This window comes from Terrapene carolina, unplaced genomic scaffold, assembly GCF_002925995.2.
Source record: "Terrapene carolina triunguis isolate 2854851 unplaced genomic scaffold, T_m_triunguis-2.0 Scaffold198, whole genome shotgun sequence".
Lineage (NCBI taxonomy): Eukaryota > Metazoa > Chordata > Testudines > Emydidae > Terrapene > Terrapene triunguis.
This window is the reverse complement of record NW_020664549.1, coordinates 1,916,696-1,922,695: the sequence shown is the minus strand read 5'-3', so window position 1 is coordinate 1,922,695 and position 6,000 is coordinate 1,916,696. Positions and strand designations below refer to the sequence as shown.

The 6,000-nt window shown below is 46.8% G+C and overlaps 1 protein-coding gene across 1 annotated transcript in view; it reads left to right on the top strand.

Annotated features, from left to right (window-relative positions):
- LOC112118383 (contactin-2) overlaps positions 1 to 6,000 on the top strand; it is a 46,478-nt gene that overhangs the window by 15,360 nt on the left and 25,118 nt on the right. The window lies entirely within an intron of this gene.

Genomic DNA, 6,000 nt, shown 5'->3' with positions numbered 1-6,000 from the left:
GGTGAGGCCAGCTGCCAAACCTGGATCTTGGTTTGGATTTTGGACACCTGACCATTAGAGGATATTCTGGTCTGGGGTGTAGAATTCATACTGGTCTCCTATGGGGTGTAGAATTCATACTGGTCTCCTTACGGAAGCAGGGACCAACTGCAAAACTTGGATCCAGTTTTGGATGCTGAATCTCACGAACTTCAGGAAAGTTTAAGTTTGGCATTTAGATCCAGTCCCATCTCTGCTCCTGAACATGGGCTGCCGTTATAACACTGGTTCTTGGGAAGAATGAACAAATACATTATAATAAAATTAATTCAAATCCAAAACACTGAGAAAAAAAATGCACAAAATATTGCCTGGACTTTGCAAACCAAAGCCAAACAAAGGTCATGTTTGGGACCTTCCTGACTTCACCATCCTCCCTTTCAGCACTGTATGAACGCCTGGCTCCCTGTCCCAGCCATGGCAACAGAGTCAGGAATGCCCTTTTATTATGGGATGCTGCTGCTGTAGGAATGGTTACGTTTATGCCCAAATGCTCATCTTGTCACTTAACCATGGGGGATTAAGCTACACTCATTTAATAGATTGCACTCTGCCTGTGATGGCATCATAGTCTCCTCCTGTTAAAGCCCAGCTCCTCGCCGAAGGGTGGGAGCTGACAGATTGAGGCAGTGAGCACTGCTGAGGAGGTACAGCATTGCCTATGCTGGCAGCCCTAGGGGGCCACCGGGTAGCGCTGCTCCCACACACGTCAGAGTAAATCAGAGCAACTCTAGATGGGTACACATGAAAACTCTCAAGGAGCAGGGAGTGAAAGGTGGGGATGGGCTGGCTCATGAAATGCAAGGCAAGATGGGAGGCTGGAGGGGAGAGGCTGTGGGCTTTACTTCTCAATGGACGTAGCTTGGTGCAAATGCACTGGTTTTCCAAGTGTATGTCAGGGGAAGGGGTGGCTGAGAACAGAGATTTTAATATACGTCTTTTGCAGGGGTAGGGAAGGACCGAACAGGCAGTCTGGATTTTTTTTTTTTAAATCTGCCTGATTCCTGCTGTGAGTTCCAGGTGCATCCACATAGAATACAACTGCCATGCTACTGAATGCAACATGCAGACCACCCCTGCTATGCTGGCTGATTGTCCCCAGTGCCTGGTGTATATACCCCAAGTACTTCATAATGGCCACTGAGGTCAACTGAATGTCAATGGTTAGTGATGGCACAGTGGATGAGGGCCTCCAGTGAAGGAGTTTAAAGATTTAATAGATGGTTCATTCCACATATGATACTGGCAGATCTGAGAAACAAGGTGGGCGAGGTAATATCTTTCAATGAAGTAACTTCTCTTGGTGGAAGGGACAAGCTTTCAAACTTCACACAGCTCTTCCTCAGATCTAGAGGAGGTAATAGTGTCACAGCTAACTACAAGCTGAGACAGACTTTAACATAGATTGTTTAGATCCCGAATAGGAAGTGTTCACAGGTTCTTGGAACTGAAGTAGCTGGTCACGGGTAACTAACCAGATGGGAGTGAAATCCGTCTGTGAAGGCAGTGTCACATCATCCTAACCTCCAACCCTCCAGCCCTTATCGAGTCACCAGTCATTTTCCCCACTGAAGCAGCGATTCCAGGTGAACGTGTTCACATATATGCGTCTGCATGCGCTCGTTCACCACAAGGAACCTCGGTGCCTTTTAGAGTGACTTCATCCACAGGATCAGCTCCCAGAGAAAGCACTCGTACTTAGGGGGGCTTGGAAGGCAGGGAGGCTCAGGGGACTTCTAAGTGTCTCACTCTAGCACCATAACGTCATTTCCATGATAATTGATCTTTCCCAGCTCCCAGGGGCTGCCTAGGAAAAACTTAATGCTTCAGCAGCTACATGTATGTGTGTTCAGACATGCACACCCTTCGTCCATTAATGAGGGCATCCATCAGTGGGCCTGACAGATCCCCTTTTAGTGCAACAGAAGGCTCTGGAGTGGTTGTCAAAACATCAGATAGAAATGGGGAAACAAGTCCCAGAGGCCCCTCTTCTAATTAGAGGTAGAGACAGGTCTGGGCTGGATCATCAGAGATCCAAAACTCTGCAGAAGCTCAGCTCCAAATGAAGTATTCAGAGCTCAGATCCACCTTTCTACAGTGGATTCAAAGCCCTGAACTTTGGGGAAGTTCAAAGGCAGGTCCAGCTCTGATCTTCTTGAGTCGGGCCCTACACCGAGCTGAATGGGAACATGGACTCCAGAATAGCCAGGGAAGGTTCTATTCCCATCTCTAATTGTAAGTAATGCAAACGTCACCATTTGCAGCAATCTCTCTGTCCATTCTGCAGCCTCTCCAAGTGTTGGCCATACCTCGGCCCCACCTTGAGCTCTTCCTATTGATCATGTTCCCATTTTTTCCAGACGTTTTCAGGGGGGCTAGCCCGGATGGGGCCCAACACGTGAGAAGTGCCCACTTCCGATGTACGCATGACTTGAATCTTGTTTTGAGACATGTACTTCCCCTTTCCAGATAAGACTCCTTGAGACGCTCAGTGCCAACGAGAACCATTTAAACAGGTTTTCTCCCTGCTAACCTCCTCCCGCACCCTGCAGTCCGAGCACAGATTTACACATAAACCAGATACTGAGATGGATTTTGGGGGAGACCAGATGGGTCAGCTCATCATAACATCAAGCAGATGCCAGCAGGTCAGCATTAACATCCCTCTGGAATCCTGAAGCAATGAAAATGTCACCGAACTGAGAGAAATGGTACAGTGAGCCCATAAATCCCACCCCAGCCCATTATTTCATAAACTGGACTTCAAATGGCATGACTCTGTTAGCTGATTACGTGGGTCTTGCTTCATGTCCCTGGGTCACTTTTCTTTGTTCTGGATGCAGGTCCATTCTGATTGTCCCCTGGACGTAGCGATAAAGGGGGAGAGAAAAGGCTGCGCGGTTAGATGTGACTGATCCCCTTTCTCTTCATCTGATGAAATAAACAGAGCTGGGTCTTTCCATTTCCACAGCTAGCTGCACTGGTACTAGCATTCTTGGGGAACTTTCAAGCATCACCGATGAAGCGTCTCTGCTGGGCCATAAGGAATGAATCCTATGGTTTGAAACACACAAGGGCACCGCCAACACTTGCAGCAGCAGAACTGTGAAGTCCTGTCTTGCAGGCAGTTAAGTGTCCTCAACTGGCCTTCTCCGTGCTAGTCTGCAGGGTAAATACACAATAGCAAAGCACATTTGTATGGTGCCTTTCCTCCTGAAGGAACCGTAAATACTTTACAGGCTGTATAATCAATGAAACATGATTCATCAAAACTCCGCTTATCCAAAACACCCAACATTTGAAACTTGTGAACATTCTTTACCCTGCAGCATTCACACTAGAAATCTGAATAAATGCTACACTCCCTTTACTAGTCAGATAAACAGGGGGCTGGTGCAGAGAGGCTTCTCATCCACCACTGTAATACAACCACTTCTGAGATGAAACGCAGCAGGTATTCTGCACCAATAACAAATTAATGAAGACTGGATTCAGTTGAATCCACAGAGGGGAACTGCTAGTTTGGCAGAATGGAATAACCCAGTTTGGGATTTAGCCAGGCAATCTTGCATAAAAAACGTTGTAAAGGAAAGAGCTATGAGAGAGAGAAAGAGAGAGAGATTTTGGAGGCGTGGAGGGCCTCCATTGATAAAGGGAGTTAAAAAGAAAAGATGATTTGAATAGTAGCAATCAGGGCATTGTGAAGCTGGGGGTGGGCTCTAGCTGCTGAGACTCGGCGTAAATTTAAACAAGCAGGATTGGGGTTCAAAATACAGTTAAGCGCCGCTTGATAAATACTTAAAGCCAGCTCACCTGTGATGAGATAGCTGCCTTGCTGGGAGACGGAGAAGAAAACACTAGGGGAAAGCTGGCACACGTAAATATGCAGAGGGTTATTGAGACTCAACCCCTCTCCTTCTATGAGGAGAGCTCCTGCCCAGTCACGTACACTCGGAACTAGTGTTTGTTTAAGGCACCCAGGAAAGGCAGAACGAAATTTCCTTTCATTCGAATGCAGCATCTATATTTTATAAAGCAGAAAAATGTAAAGTGCAATTAAAATAAGAGAAGTGACAGATCAACAGATCTGCTCTCCACGTGTCATCAAGCCTTAACTGCTGACCAAATGCATCTTTTTACCCCAATAGGGAGGATGCCCCTGTGGATACAACAGGACAGCCCTAGCCCAGTGTTTCTCAGCCTTTTCAGATTGGAGATCTCTTATTCAAAGTCAATATTTTTCATGACCTCCTTCCACATACTCTAACAGTAAGAGTAAAAAATGTATCAATGCGAAGCCTGGATAACTGATGTGTGTGTCTTGTGAGAGGCTGACAGAGTACTTGGCTTGTGCAGGAGTGAGATCTTCTTTGCTGTGCGTCGTAATAAAATCGCCAACGTCTCATGACCCCCCCCCCCGATTGCCTTTTGAGACCCACCAGTTAAGTAACACTGGCCTACAGGACGCAGGAGAGTCACTTGTTGTTTTAATAATGACATGCGTTACCATAGCGCCTAAGAGTCCCAGTCATGGACCTGGACCCTACTGGGCTAGGCACTGTACAGACACAGAACAAAAGAGATGGTCCCTGCCCTAAGGAGCTTACGACAAGAGAGCACAGATTGATACAGACAGGTCAGTCGGGCAGTATAAGACTGGTCAGCAAGGGGGTCTCAGCACAACACTCGGGGCATGATTCTCTTTTAAAGGGAGTCCAAATTACACCATAAAAGTGGCCTAAAGCAGCTTTAATGTAAATTAGACTCAGGCTCTTAATCTCTCTGTGTCTCAATTCCCCACCTGTAAAATGGGGATAATGATACTTCCTTCTCACCCTTTGTCTGTCTTGTCTATTTTGACTCTAAGCTCTTTGGGGCAGGGACTGTCTCTTACTATGGGTATGTACAGCTCCTAGCAAACCATGGTGCTCTGGTCTTGGTTGGGGACTCTAGGCATCACCTTAATACAAATATACCACCACCATAAGCCCTGAAAAGTCACTACAGCTATGGGAGAGCAGGGTTCTCATCTGCTTCACGCATCATTAAAAGCAAAGGCCTGATCCAAACCCCCGTATCCAAGCTCCCCAGAACGCTGGGAAGGTTTAGATCTGGATCCAGTCTTCTCTCTCCTAAGCCCCAGTAGTGTAGACTTTTGTTCCTGGTGAGGAAGTAAGAGGCAGAAAGAGTCCAAGAGGCTTTTCAAATCTCAGGTGTGCGGCATGAGATAGATCATCTTTCCACCTTGCAAATCAAGCATGCTGGATCTGGTGTCAGTGAGCAGAAATACATGTGGAACCAGCTCGGTATTCAGGCACGTGCATTTCAATTATTTATGATTTATCTAAGCCCCCACTGTCCTGGGCACTGGACAAGCATATAACATAGAACCTTGCCCAAAAGAACTTACACGCTAAGTTTAAGACGAGAGCCACAGGTGGGTACAGCAAACAGATGGTGTGGGGAGCACAAGGGAAAGGGGTAGAGCGACGAACAGTGGCTAAGCAGTAATCACAGCATACCAGCTGCCTAGCCATTGACAAGTGGTTTCAATACTGGTTTATTGGGGATTCACTTTAAGAGGAGCACCCAAGAATACATGGCTAAGAAGCGAGCCCCTGAATGTCATTTTTTAAAAGTTGCTTTTGTTAAGAGAAAAAAAATTAGCTCAGTTTCGATTTTCTTGTTAAAGGGAAACGGCTGAGCTAGTCAAAGCTAGTCAGGTGGCAAATCTAGTTCAAAATGATGCACCAGCAGCAAGACTTTGCGATTGCCAGGTGTGTGCAGTGGGTGCGGCAGCAGTGGTCAGGGGAATGTTGCAGCAGGAGGTTCATAAGCTGCTGCAGGCTTTTTCGATCCCATGGAGGAGCTGGAAAAGATGGAACCCTCTTAGGGGACTAGCAAAACGGCTGCATCCACTAACCAACATCACTGCATCAGCAAATGCCCCAGTGCTCCCTT